The 15459-nt window shown below is 42.0% G+C and overlaps 1 long non-coding RNA gene across 3 annotated transcripts in view; it reads right to left on the reverse strand.

Moving 5' to 3' along the window:
- The window catches only part of LOC137147771 (uncharacterized), a 317615-nt gene that overhangs the window by 232643 nt on the left and 69513 nt on the right, over positions 1 to 15459 (reverse strand). For 2 of the 3 annotated variants that reach the window (XR_010918337.1, XR_010918339.1), the window contains exon 3: positions 2759 to 2983. The exons of the other annotated variant lie outside the window; for it this stretch is intronic. This is a non-coding gene — a long non-coding RNA (uncharacterized lncRNA). Of the gene's footprint in view, positions 1 to 2758; positions 2984 to 15459 lie in introns of those variants that run through there. 3 annotated transcript variants of the gene reach the window in all.

Here is a 15459-nt window from a genome sequence, read left to right on the forward strand (position 1 = left end):
TTTCACTGAGTCCATGTTGTTTAGTTTCTAGGAAAGTTATGAATGTAAGCCTCCAAGCTTGTCTTTTGAAGGTGTTGTGCAGGTTTCTTTTGAGGATGAGGACTGAGAGTTCAGATATGGAGTGATCATTTTGTGAAAAGTGTTCACCCACTGGTGATATGGTGTTTTTATCATTTTTCTGTGTGAGCTCATTCAAGAGTGTTATGATTGTCTTGTTTCACCCACATAGTTGTTACTGGGGTATTTAGTGCACTAGAGGAGGTACACCACATGTGATAGGCATGTATAGACTCCATGGATCTTGAAAGGTGTGTTGTGCGGTGTATTTTTTCATCACAGCAGTGGAGATATGGCTGCAGGTTTTGCATCTAATGTTTTGGCAGGGTCGGGTGCCATTTTGAGTTGGTGTGTCCTGGTCTATGAGGAGCTTACTTCTGATGATGAGTTTAGCGCGACTGGGGAGTTGTTTGAAGACCAAAAGAGGGCGTTCGTGAACCATTTATTTCAGGATGTGGTCTCCATTGAGCATGGGTTGTAATAGTTTAATAATACCCGCTATGGGGTCTAGTATGTTGAAAGCCACAGATAGGTCAAGTATCATGAGTCTGACAAAACTGTCATTTAGTGCCACAAAGACCGACCTGCATACGCAAACACTACACCTGTCCAGTGCTGTCTTTCTTGCTCCACAGATTAAAAAATAAAGAAAACCCCAGCTGCTGTCTTGGGTTTCTTAGGATTATTGGCAGCTTGTGCAACGTAGAGCAGCCTTTACGGTTGTTCTGAATGACCTGCCTTGTACAGATTAGGCCAGGATCGGTGAGGTGAAAACATTGCCCAGCCAGAGCAGTGCTGAATGCTACTTGGCCACAGCTCAGTATTTGGGCCATGGTCTTTCTAAGATATTATGGGCTATATCCTGAGCTGGTGTAAATTAACGTAGCTCCATTGACTTCACTCGAGTTCTGCCAATAGGCACCAGCATCCTATCTTTGGAATTACCCTCCAGACTCCCATTAATCGTAAAATATCCACACACCTCACTGCAAATTTGCCTTTAGGGTTCTGCATTAAAAGGCTGCATTGGGAAATACTGACTGATAGCACCTAGGGTTAATGGGATTTTAGTGTGTTGTCTTCTCTTCTAGGTATACATTTATTAGTCACATCAGACATGGTATTCACATTAGATCTACATGCAAGACTCTGGGCAAGCAGAAACAGTTTATTCTTAACACAGAGGAACTAAAAAATGTGTCACTTGTGACTGCCTTTATTTCCTTGATGCTTCTACTGTAAGGCTTTGTCTACACTAGCACTTTTGTTGGAAGGGGCATGAACCCCCCCCCCCCACCCCCCCCCCCACCGACCAACGTAAATTTTAACAACAGAAGTGCCATGTGGAAGGGCTATGTCAGCGGGAGACACTCTCCCACTGACATAGCAACCACCGCTCATTGGGGTTGCTTAATTATGCCGACGGCTTTCCTGTCAGCATGCAGCGGCTACACGGGATACCTTACAGTAGCACAGCTGCAGCAGTACAGGGGGAAAATGTAGATTTGATATATCATGATTTTAGTCATGCTTTAGACACAGTCCCACATGACTCGCTCATAAATACATTAGGGAAAATGTGCTCTAGATTAAACTACTATAAGGGGGATGCAAAAGTGTTTGAAAGACTGTACTCAAGGAATGGTTGTCAAAGGTTCTCTGTCAAACTTGGGGGCTGTAGCTAGTGGGGGTCCTTCAGAAATCTGTCCTGGGTCCAGTACTATTCAGTATTTTCATTAATGACTTGGACAATGGAGTGGAGAGCACGCTTATAAAATTTGCAAAGGACACCAAGAAGGGAGGGGTTGCAACCACTTTGGCAGATCTGATTAGAATTCAAAATCACCGTGACAAATTGGAGATTTGATCTGAAGTCAATAAAAAGAAATTCAGTAAAGACAATTGTAAAGTTCTACACCGAGGAAGGAAAAATCAGATGCACAACTGCAAATGGGCTAAGCAGTAGGAAAAAATCTGGATGTTATAGTGGATCACCAAGTTAACATGAGTCAACAATGAGATGCAGTTGTGAATATCAGGGTGTATTAACAGGAGTGTCATATGTAAGACACTTGAGATAATTGTCCCACTCTGTTGATGAGGCCCCAGCTGGAGTACCATGACCCATTCTGGATGCCACACTTGAGGAAAGATGTGGACAAATTGGAAAGAGTCCAGAGGAGAGCAACACAAATGATAAAATAGTTAGAAAACCTGACCTATGAGAAAGGGTTTAAAAACTGGGCATGTGTAGTTCTGGGAAAAGAAGTCTGAGCGGAGACTGGAAAATAATCTTCAAATATTTTAAGAGCTGTTGTAAAGAGGACAGTGATCAGTTGTTCTCCATGTCCACTGAAGGTAGTAAAAGAAGTAACAGGCTTAATCTACAGCAAGGGAGAATTTGGTTAGATACTAGGAAAATTTTTCTAACTATAAGTATAGTTAAGCACTGGAATAGGTTTCTAAGGGAGGTTGTGCAATCCCTGTCATTAGAAGTTTTTAAGAACAAGTTAAGACAAACACCCATCTGGAATGGTTTAGGTGGACTTGGTCCTGCCTCAGCACCAGGAGTTGGACTACCTGTTGAGGTCTCTTCAAGCCCTACATTTCTATGATTCTATGCTTGTGCAGTGACTCAAACCCACGGCCCTTGAAAGAAGAAATTCAACACGTTAACTTATTTTGCACCTTAGTTAAAAAAAAAAAAAAATAAACAAAACAGATAATCAAAAAGGTAATGAAAAGGTTACTTCACAATCACTTCAAATCCTACTCCGGCACACCAGTCATTATTGCTCCTGCAGGAATCCACTGCCATTGCTCTTCAGAGAGTTCACTGCATCTCAGCACTCATGTGGAAGGTGGTTAAGTACATGAAGTTAAATAAAAATCTCTGTGGTGTTGCTTAGAAGCCAGTCTTTGGAATCTATAATGAAAATCAACATCTGTGCATTCTAGAGTCTTCAGGTGTTTCACACTTCCTGCTACTCAATTTATGGAACATGCAAATGAAAGTAAAACAGCTAAATGCTCTTTAACAACAGAAGCATTTTGTCATATTTCAATCACATTACTCTAAAGAGCTGATTAATTTAGCCACCATGCAGGATACCCTAGGTGATGCTTCTAGTTGAAATAAAATAGAGACCTGCATATTTTGATAATGTTACGTCATCTTGATAGCAACAATACAAGCATCTTTCCATTTCTGTGCAGACCAATTTTCAAGCAGGAGGTTTCTTGTGCTTCCCCTTAATAATGAATCAAGCCGAGTAACATTTCAAATGGCAATCATTTCCCCAGGAGATGCAGCTGCAATCTTAGTATTTTCTGTTGTTTCTCTCTCCTTCTGATTTCTCTTATCCACAGTATGAGGCAGCTGAGTATAATGCAGGAAACATTGTTGGCAACAATGCTACAATTAATGCTGAAGGCAAATGAATATGTGTCTACAGAAGAATAGATTTTAGAATACCTGTCGTACAGGATCTACTGTAAAAATGAAGCCATTTATTGAAGTGCATTTAACTTCTGTGGTTATGCTCCAACTAGTTAACCATATCAAGGCAATAAGTGCCATAGAGAGTTTGCACCCTCCTTTATTAAGATAGTTTACCACATGCTAAATAGCCTGGATCTGTTAAAAAAAAAAAAAAAACAGGCAGTCTTGGCTGTGATGCCACTACAGATCTACACCTCAGTTGCTGCACTGTCTTACTCAGGAACCAAAAGTTCATGACAGCATCTCTCCACCCAGCACAGAACTCAAAGTCACATATGCAGTGCCGCCCCCACAACCACACCGTTGTTTGCAATGCTGATGTAGAAAACATGTTTGGCGAGCACTGTTATTGGTTCATGAGCAGGAATTCCCAGATAGATGCTGAAAATACACCAAGAGCCATTGCCTGTCAGCAAACATACAGTGTTTTTCCTTATGCATGTGATGCCGAACATTGATATTTAGTGTGGGTCTACCACCTGTCACTACTTGACATCAAATGTTCAGGAAAAATGAGCCTTTGAATAACCACAAGAGTTGAGAGAACATACATGTGTGTTTCTGTACGTAGCAGGCTAGAAATGTCAAGGTTATAGCTATACTTGGGCAAAATCCATGTTACCTGAACTGATTTCAAACACAGTTCTAAACCACCCTCGGGTAAATTGGGTTAAACAATAGGCAAACCAATTTTAACCTAGAGATGGGCTTGGGCAGCCATGTTTTGGTTTTACCAAAACCTTATTTATTGTCTTTTGCTTTGCCAGTAACAATACTTGCTACCTCTATCTGGAATCTTTTGGATACAGACAGTTTGGACAGTTTGGATACAGACAGTTTACCCTTTCCTGAGCCTCTCTCCCATCTAAGACATGTACACTCCATCAGTCCCCAGATACTCTCCACACCCTCTCTCTATCACTCCATTCAGCCTATTCTGCATCCTCTAACCCAGCTAGCTAGGCTTCATGCCCTACTAGCACACTCCTTGCCCAGAATCCACCCAGCCACCACCTCCCTATTAGACTCATAGACTCTAAGGCCAGAAGGGACCAATATGATCATCTAAGCTGACCTCCTGCACAATGCAGGCCACAGAACCTCACCCACACACTCCTGTAACAAACCTCTAACTTATGACTGAAAATCCTGAAGTCCTCAAATCATGGTTTAAAAACTTTAAGGTACAGAGAATCCACCAGCAAGTGAGCCATGCCCCATCCTACAGAGGTAGGTGAAACCCCCCCAGAGCCTTTGCCAATCTGCCCTGGGGGAAAAATCCTTCCCGGCCCCAAACATGGTGATCAGTTAAACCCTGAGCATTCATCCTTGTTTTCTTTGGTCTTCTCCCATGTTCTTCAAGGGGATCTGAGATGGCCACTTTCACACCCCAGCCCCTTAAGGGAAAAGGCTGCTGTGGAAATGCTCCCACCTTCCTGATCCATACAGTCATCCAGGAGAGATGGCAGAGTGGCTGCAGTGATGGCTGGACCTGCGAGAGATGATGGGATGAACCCAATGTCCAGGCAGAGATGAAACACCAGGAAACAAAATTAGGAGCCTTCAGGTTTGGATTCTGCATTGGACTAGCCCAAATCTAACCCATCCTTATCTAAATTTCATATGGGACAGGGATTTGGGGGGGTGTGTGTTAAGGTATCAGATTTGAGGGCTTGATTATGTGCTACTCATTAAGATATGTGATGGATTTTTCTGTTGTAAATTATTCCATTTGACAGCCACAAAAAGAAATATTTTCACCCATTTGAACTGAATAAAATACATGTGAGGGGTAGACAGTTGCTTATCCTCACTCCTTTTCTGTCTCAGGGTGACTTTATTCCTAATATGTAAATGCTTGACAGTTGAACAAATGTCACATTCATCTTTCTGGTGAAAAAAGTTGGGCAAACAAAACTCAACAGCTACCTCCACACCCACGCCCACTACCAACCACCAACAAACTGCACCCAGGTGCTTTTTAATAAAGATAAATAAGAACCAGGACTTCAAGCAGCCATGGAAACAGTAAGACTTTAGAATAAGCTAAGTCCTTTTGACCATCTGCATGTCAATCAGGTCTATAAATAAGCCATTTACCAACTATGAAAAGGCTTTTGGTACCAATGGCAGATGCCACCATGGAAGTACTTGTCCATGAGGGAACTAAGAAGGTATCTGTTAATAAACCAAGTAACAGCTAACACAATAGGATGAGATTCTTGATGTCATCCCTATAATAAGGAAGAAAAGGTTCAAATGAACACATGTAAAGTATGAAGAGGCATCAGAATGAAGGAAAAATAAGAGTCATTAAAAATGCCTAACTCATATTTATGAATGTACCAGCATCATTTACAGCAATGGTTACTGGGCCAGTCTTTCATGTGTGTAAATTGTAGAATGTAGGTGTATGACTACCTGATTTGTGCACACAACTGTCATTGGTCCTTGCTAATCAGCTAGCTTGGTGTTTAAAAATCTGTCATTTGTGCCCACATTTGACTGCATCCACAAACAACAAATTGCAGGAACCAAAATAAAAGCACAAATTTAGATTCCTTTGAAATTTGTGTCTGTATGTCTCTGTAAGCATCAAATATGAGAAGAGAAAACTTGCTTTGGAGTGTCCAAACAGCTGTCCACAGTGAGGTAGCATGTTTTAAATAGCCTTAATGCAGCCCCTGAGCATTGTCATAAAAATTCCCTGACTGTCATTTCAATTTGCTATATCAAGGCAGAATACTTTAAAAAAAAATTCTATAGAATTTGAAAGCCCATAAAGCACGAGAGATTTGCCAAGGTAATCAATCAATATGGCACAAATTAACAAATGGCAGTTTCCCAGCCCCAACAGTTGTGAGGGTGCAGGCAAAAAAAAAATTTAACATCAGAAATTCTTCTTTAGAAAATGTTCATGGAGGAAGAAATTGACCTGAGGCAGAAAAGTTAGGAGGGACGAAATAATGTTGGATTTTATTAGAAAAGCCGGCCTTAGAAAACACTGGATTTGAACCTGCAGCTCCTGATCAGTATTATTATTTTAATTATTCTGTTTATTATTTGCATTACTGTCAGGCCCAAATGTCTCAGTCACATTGGGAACGTCTTCACAGCCCGTGGCAGCGAGCCTCAAAGGCCACGTTGACAGACTCAGGTTCATGCTTTAAAAATAGCTGTGTACTTTGAAGTTGCCGCTCAGGCACCGAAGCCCAGGGACGGGGATGGGTTTCAGAGTCTGAGCTCCAGCGGGAGCCACAACTCCAAAGTGTTGTTTATGCAGCTATTTTTGGAGCGCTAACACCAGTCCCACAAGCTCAAGTCTGTTGCTTCATGAGGCTCACTGCCATAGGCTGTGTAAACATACCCATTGGGCTCTGTTGTCAAAGAGAGAGGCGGACAGAGCCCCTGTGCAGAGATGCTTCCCATCTACCTTAAGACAAGATGCAACAGGTGTAGATAAGCAACAAGCAGAGGGGGGGAGAGAGTAGCTGTTATTTGCGCTTGTATAATAGAAATATCTACAAATTCCAACCTAAGTCAGGGCCCCCTTGTTCTAGGAGCTGTATAAACACAGGAAGATGGGTTCCTGGCATCCAAAGAGCTTACAAGCCAAGTAGATGGGACATTAAAAAGGTGGGAGGCTTGTTTTACAGATGTGGGATGTAATGCCTTAGCCATCCTTTCTCTAGGAAGGCAGCTAATGTAAATGTCTATGTGCACGATTTACTTAGTGTGTAAGCTCTTTGGTGCGGTGACCAATCTCTTTGTTCTTTTTTGTCCAGTGCCTAGCACAATGGGGGCCCGGCCCATGACATGAGCTCCTAGGTGGTACCGTAATACACATAATAATAACAACTTGTAGCTTTGCATTTTTTAGAAAACTCTTTTAAGATGTAATTAAACAAGAGACATTTGTGGGGGCGGTTGTCGCTGTCGCTTTATACTAAAGGCCATCCTTTAGTCCCAAAATCTGGTCTCTGGCTTACTTGTTGAGACTGTCACGGGTGATAAAGGTTATCTAATCACTCCTTCCATGAAGTTTAGGAGACTGAGTTTATCTTTCACTAAATAACTGATAGTGCTGCAGTCTTTGCTAAGAAACCCTGTGATAGGGAGCCGAGTCCGGTCAACTGGAAAACTCCCCTTGGCCTCAAGGGGGCAGAATCAGGCCTGGGGGCAGCCACAGACAAATCCTGATAGCACCTTTTTAAGGAGGACTCTAAAAATGTGGCCCTTAGATTGGTTAACCATCAGTGATCAAAGGTGTGAGGTTATTTATGTAGTTAGATATTTAGGAAATAGTGCTCATCCACTGCACTCGGCTCTTTCACAATAATTTAAACTACGTAGAGCCAGATCCTTATTTGGTATAAATGAGCATAGCCCCACTGAATGCAACAGGGCTGCAGTGATTGACAACCACAGAGTTATGTCATGTTAAAATAGCTGAGGATCTGTCCCTATCATGCAATGCAATCAACATAGCATAATAAAGCCATAAACCACTGTTGTATAAACTCACTCCTGGATTAAAAAATACTAGAGCAATATGTTAAATACAACACTATGATTGAATAGTTAAAGGGGGGTGGGGGGACAGGGAGATGGCTGTGTGTGTGTCTGTTTCTTTTCCATAGCAAAAAAAAAGTCATTTTTTCACCAAAAAAAAAAAATGTTCAAAAAATGTTGACCAATTCAGTGGGGAATGCTCCACAAGTGAGCTGTTAGGGGACACATGAATGAATCAAAGGACTGAATTGAGGACAAATCATACTGGAAAACCGAGTCTGTTATTCTAGGAAAACTGGCAATCTGGCCAGCAGCTGTGTAAACTTCGCAGAATGCCCCATCAAAATGCATCCTCCCTTTCTGGAGGTACTCAGGATCCTGTCCTACCCTGGCCTTTTTATTATTTTTTAGAAACACTTTTTTTAGAGATAACTGCATTTAGCTTTTATTAATTTGGGCCCAGATCCTCAGCTGATGTAAATCAGTGTACCTCTACTGACTTCATGGAAGCTACACCAATTTACACCCACTGAGAATCTGACCCACGAAAGCAACTGAATTTTAATGCTCATGGTGATACTTTCTCGTTCTTATTTATCGTATTTTTCCCCTCTTATACTTATGATCTAAAATAATAATGAAGCCTTGCTTAGTACTTGTGTTGTTTGCAAAGACTATTTTTCACGGAGATAAGAGGTGGAGGAAGATTTTTATTTTTTTTATGGAATAACACTGTTCTCTACCAAAAATATTTAATCATAATTACATTAAGAAACATTTATAAAAAGTTAAGTAATAAAATAAAATGGGCTGGAGAGCACAAAAGAAGGGGGGGAAAGGACAGAAAGGATTAAGTGGAGTCATATAAAGAATGGATTCTATTTAATGAAAATTTCCACAGTGTTCAACATTTTTATTATGGTTAATAGCACCACGCTTCATTTTTGTCTGCAGTAATTGTGTATCTTTAATGAATGGGCACTCTTATTTCCCCATTGAGCACTGACAGAAATTAATAAACCTAATTCTGTAGCTGTAAGTTTAATTCTGGTGAAATATATAAAGTAGTTACATTTTCACTTAGCGACCAACTGGAATAGAAATGGGCTTAGGCTTCTCAGCAACTTAAAAGCGAGCAAATTGGGTTTTCTTCCACCCCCCTCCAGCACTTGGGTCTATTTTCATTGTCGTGTGCAATAAAAGACATGTCATGGCCAGTGAGGCTGAACTGAGCCCAGGGTAAGGGTTATAAAAAAAGTACAATTACTAGACTTAGCCCTTTATTCCAGCCTAGTTGTTAATGATTGGTGAAGTCGAGATCTCATCGGTTTACAGTTTGATAGAGACAACAAGCAATCAAGAGAATCAAGATTGAGAACTAGAAAGCAAATGAAGTAAATACCAAAATGGGGTGCTCTGCAGCTGAGTAATTGTCTCCTTGTCTGATTATCTCAGGTGTCTGAATGTAGAAATGAAATGAGGCTGTGTTGAAGGTGGCTAACGCAGTGTGCAATTATTTGGGATTGTTTAAAATAAAACAGTATAGCGTTTGATTGTAAGTAAACACTTCTGAGGGTGAAATTCTGGGATTGCACTAGATGGAATACAAGACAGAATTTGACCTCTGAGGAGTTCATTTCATGCAGTGTGTTTAGGTAGAATACTCTGCAGCCAGACTGTGCCTCGGGCTAAGATCTTATGAGTTAAACAGAGTGGATCTAGTTTCTACCTAGATAAGAAGCCTGTAAGGAGACCCCCCAGGCGTTGCATGAAGTAGTGTTGGTGATTCACCAATGGCTGCTCTTTTCTCTGAGCTACTGTGAAGCAAGGGCTCGGCCTATTGTTTGCTGTTAAGAGTTTTCACCTTTTGGAGGCCAGCTAAAACTAGTGTCCTGACCACCTGTGGCCTTTAAAAAAAACCTTAGTGCTTTTTACAATCATAGGGATGTCAGTCCAGTGTCTTGGCAAAATTCCACTTTGGATAACAATGATATGGATTCTTCCTATCTACATTTCTACCCTGAAGTTTCACATATATAGCGGGCCAGATCCTTGACTGGTGTAGGTATAGACAAGCAAAAATATGATAGGTTGCTGCCCTAATTTCCACTCTATATTAGAGATTCTGGGAGCACAACAAGGGCTGACAATGAACAAAGGTTGTGAGGAGGTGGAATGGAAAGCAAAAAGGTTGCAGGAAAGAAAGATCATGAGATTCTCCTATTGCTGCGTTACCATCCATGTACCTTGGTTAGATTCTCTTTATTTTAAGAGACCATAAATATAACTTAGTTAAATTATATTTAATATTAAGACCTAAAGCTGGGAAAGAGGGTGAGGTGAAAGACAGTGATGGAAGTGAGCCTTGAGGAGGGATCTGAAGGAGGAGAGGGAAGTTGTGATAGCAGACGAGGTCAGGAAGGATGTCCCAAGAGCCAGTGGGGCAGCATGTGACAAGACACAAAATTGTTTGTAGGTAAAGAAGATCAGGGTAGTGGTTGGGCAGGGGCAGAAGAGCAGACAGCAAGAAAGGAGGAGATAGAGGTCTGGGCAGAGCAGCTGTGGGGACCTGAAAGTGAGGATGAGGAATTTGAATCTGATAAGAAAGGATATCAAGTACAAAGACTCAAAGGTACAAAGCAAAAAAGTGGACACAAGTAGCAGGAATCAAGGCAGGAGATAACCAGGGCTTGGATCAAGTTTTTAGCAGTATGGAAGGCGAGCACAGGATGGATTTGAATGCTGTTAGCAAGGAATGAGTGGCAAGATTTAGCAGTGGCCTGGATGGGGAGGAGGAAGAGGAGAGAGAAGAACCAAATATGATACCAAGGTTGCAGGCCTGGTTGCCTGGATAGTTGCAGACAGCATTAAAGAGTGCAGGGGGTTTGTCTGGGAGTTTGGGAATTCCATTTCTGCCCTTGTTTCATCATTTGCCAGCCTCTGGTTTGAAAAATGTTTCATTTTCCAATCAGGAAGCAGAAACAATATCATGTGACTTAGGTGACCACTCACACACCGCATACAAAAAAAAAAGTAAAAGAAAACAGTTCATGAACAACCCATAAGACTTCATTATTCTCTGCAGCCTATAACTCACAGAGCAGACATAAGCTCTGAATTCAAAAGGAACTGTTCCAGTGAGAAATGAGATGAAATAATCTACTATTGTGGGCGTTCCTGGGGGAGGCATGATAAAAAGCTGCTATCAGGAAAGGTCAATGGCAACTGGGAAGCCTACTCTGAGCTGCCTCTGCCAGTTTATATCAATTCTGCAATCCTCAGATATTCAAAGGGAAGTATTTTGTGGGAGGCTACTGAGGGAAAAGAAACAAACAAGTCAATGAAATACGCAGGACAAGGGCAGGATGCTGAAATATAACAGGTATTCTGTTCAGGGTATTGAATAATTCTTTCATCTGCAGGGCATCCAGCTCACTAGGGCCCAAGATCCTGCTATTGATCCATGCAGGTGAATCTAGTGGCAGGTTCAAGGCCCATCCATATAAAATCTCCATCACCGAGGTATCTGAGTGCAAAAAACATTACAAAGCTATACAATTAGACGGGAAACCTTGACAAAAATGAGTGCCAAAGCACAGGCCCCTGAGTCCCTGAGGGGCCTCTGACTACGTGGCCTGATGTTCAAAAGAGCTGAGCACCCAGCAGTACAGCTGGTCAGGAAATGACTCTCTTCCCTCCCCACATCTCCCTCAGGAAAATGTTTCCATTTCTCTCAAAAATGTTCTTCACAATTTTTCAGGTTTTCATCAAGATTGTTCAGTTGCTGCAAACCAAAACAAAATCTGCGTTCAGGTGGTCAACTTTTTCAGCAAAAAACACAAGTTTTCTATGTAAACAGGTTTTTTCAGGGAGCAAAATCTTTGATTTTGGCAAAATAGTTTTTGTAGAAAGAAGTTTGAATGAAAATGCTTTTATCTAACAGTGACTCCCATTTATTCAGGTTCCTAAAAATGTACTTAGGAGCCTAATTTGAGGTACCCACTTTTGAAAATGTTGGGTTAGATTTTCTTCTTTGCCTCAGAAAGGCATTTTTCCTTCCCTAGTCTCACTTGCTCCTGTCCAGTTTCATTTGAGCTGCACTGGCCAGCCTGTTGGGTACCAGTGCCAAAGCCAATGGACACCCTTTTCCACCTGCTTGCTCAGAGTGGCACAGTAATAGATGTGTAGTACTTGCTTAAGCTTACACATCTGGACCTAAGTCCGGAGAGGCCACCTAAGTGCATAGAGGTGAGTTGCCATACTGGCTGGGCCACAATTTTAGCCGTAATTAATTTTTTTCTGGACTTAAGGAGATTGCACTTGCTTATTTAAAAAAATTAAACATGAGATGTTCTATTCTGAACAACAGTGGGATGATGCAGAGGCAATAGAGACTAGCTCCCATAGCAGCACTACAAGTTTGTGCACTGAGTGATTTATTGCTATCGGCAAGGCACAACAAAAGCAATGGCTTCTGTTCCAGCATTTCATCTAATAAAGATCGAAGCAATTTCTAGTAAACGACTGTATCTTCATTCCTTTGGATAAAAATGGAGTTTCCCCAAGGCTGAATTTTGTTCCATGTCCTACACATTTCCCAGGCAATAAAACACTGTCATGCAAATCAGACAGACATACACCTTAATGTGCCACATATAAAATCTGCTCCAACATGTTGAGGATCGAATTCCACCGCCTTACATACAGTATTACTCTTTGATTGCCACACCCCCTAGAGCACCCAGGAAACACAGCTCTCCTGCAACCACAGGACTTTCTTGGGTGTGACCACTATGATGATCTACATGCTCAGGATGCAGTTGGACTGAGTGGTGCACCGCCTTCTTCTCCTCCCTCCCTTTTTTATTTTAACAGACTCTGATCGCACTCCTCTGTAGATCTTTCCCTCAGGCAGTGCCAGCAGTACTGTGAAACTGACTAGGATTACGTTCCATAGTCAATTTCACACAACCTCTGGTGCCATAGGTAAAATGCAAGTGCACGGGAATATGATCTGAGTCGACTTCTTTTTTCAGATGCTAGTGCCTGATAATTACAGGGGGAGAGACCAAAACAAAAAAAAACAAAACAAAACAAAACAAAAAACCACCCAGGGAGAAAGGCACAAGGAAGAGAAAAGTGGAGCAAAATAGACACAGGAAAAAGGGAAGAGAAATTCTGGAGGAAAAAGGAAGGCAGGAAAAAAGAAACAAGAACAGGGAAAAAAAAGGATGAGAAAGATGACCACGTTAGTTCAAAGCCATTTCAGAGGGCTGTCCCAATGCATTGTGGGAAATCTGGACCCATTAATTGTCTCTTGGGCTGATCGTCTCTGGCAGTGCTGTGTGAGAGAGCACCTCTACCTAATTGGTTCCTCTCACGCTTCTGCAACTACTCCGGCCGGTTCAGGATCAGTAATTATTGGGTCCAGCAGGCAACATCTCCAGTCCTCTTCAAATGAAAACACAGCCATTCTACGTGAGCTTGAGAACAGGAGGACTCTGAAACTTGTATTCTGAAAGATGCTCAGAAGACACCGTGGAAGGTGGCAGAGGGGAACAATATGACTTACTTTCATATCCCATGTATACTTCATGCTCTAATGATGTGGAACTACTGGTGGACTTCCAAAGTCTGGAATCACAGATGTCCTCTTCCATTTCACTGAATCTATTTTGACATTGCTGCTTTGCTCTAGTGTCATCATTTAGAATCATAGAATCAAAGAATCATAGAAGATTAGGTTTGGAAGGGACCTCAGGAGGTCATCTAGTCCACCCCCTGCTCAAAGCAGGACCAACCACAACTAAATCATCCCAGCCAGGGCTTTGTCAAGCTGGGCCTTAAAAACCTCTAAGAATGGAGATGCCACCACCTCCCTAGATAACCCATTCCAGTGCTTTACCACCCTCCTAGGGAAAATGTTTTTCCTAACATCCAGCCTAGACCTCCCCCACTGCAACTTGAGACCATTGCTCCTAGTTCTGTCATCTACTACCATTGAGAACAGCCTACCTCCATCCTCCTTGGTACCCCCTTTCAGATAGTTAAAGGCTGCTATCAAATCCCCCCCTCATTCTTCTCTTCTGTAGACTAAACAAGTCTAGTTCCCTCAGCCTCTCCTCATAAGTCATGTGTTCCAGACCCCTAATCATTTTTGTTGCCCTCCGCTGGACTCTCTCCAATTTGTCCACATCCTTTCTGTAGTGGGGGGTGGAGGGGAGGAAACTGGACACAGTACTGCAAATGTGGCCTCATCAATGCTGAATAGAGGGGAATAATCACTTCCCCCGATCTGCTGGCAATGCTCCTACTAATGCAGCCCAATATACTGTTAGCCTTCCTGGCAATAAGGGCACACTGCTGACTCACATCCAGCTTCTTGTCCACTGTAACCCGCAAGTCCTTGACATGTGACGACAGCCACTGCTCCCAGAACCACATTTTTTAAGGAGGGAACATAATAATTAATGAAGCAGTGTGACCCGGAGTACTCTGAAGGCTTCACACTTGGTTTAGTGCTCATGACAACAATAATTAGCCAGGACTAGTCATCATCATGGGTTTTAAAAATTAACTTTAAGGGGGAACTAGTTGGTTCATGGATTGGTAATGAAATATAAAGTATTTTACGACCACACCACTGGTTCCAATGCAGCCCAGGCTGATCACAACTAAAAGCCTTTACTTTCTTGGTGCTCCTCCATGGTTTAGGTGAAATGAATTGGTGGAGCCGACATCAATTCCTAACAAACAGATGTCTGCATGACATGAATTCACCCTTCAGAGAGGCATTTTTCACCAGAGCCAAAGATTGGCGTGGAAACTAAACTGCCCCTTCACCTCTAATAATGGTCTCTCCAGACACAGCACATCAGTAGGCCCGTGCTAAGCTGTACTGTGTCTCTGGATGAACAGAGGCCTTTGATCTCCAGGGTTATCAGTCCTCCACATTTTCAAAGTCATGCTTCCCCCTCAAGTGGAAAAACAAAAATGACTTAGGGCTTGTCTCCATGGTGGGGTAACGCACACTGTGGGGGTGTGATTTCTAGAGTGTACAAACAAGTTGCACATTAATTGGCCCATGTAGAACCTGGGGTGTGCACTAAAGGGTCTCTAGTGCGCTTTAACATTGTGCTGTCTAAAATGAATATAATATGATTTTTTTCCACTTATAGACTGAAAATGACATGCTGATAATATGAACCAGAATCCAAATAGCAGTTACATGCCTAACCTGCAAAATATCCACTGAGCCAACTTCTAAATATGCAGATAAGACAGAATTCTAAATACTCCTGTTCATCGTAATGTGTTTTGGGATACGAGAGAATCACTTCATGGCTTTTATACGAAGACCTGTGCAATGCTCAGCATCATGATCAGTG

Source organism: Emydura macquarii, unplaced genomic scaffold, assembly GCF_026122565.2.
Source record: "Emydura macquarii macquarii isolate MOO-44397 ecotype Brisbane River unplaced genomic scaffold, CSIRO-AGI_Emac_v2 contig_561, whole genome shotgun sequence".
Taxonomy (NCBI): domain Eukaryota; kingdom Metazoa; phylum Chordata; order Testudines; family Chelidae; genus Emydura; species Emydura macquarii.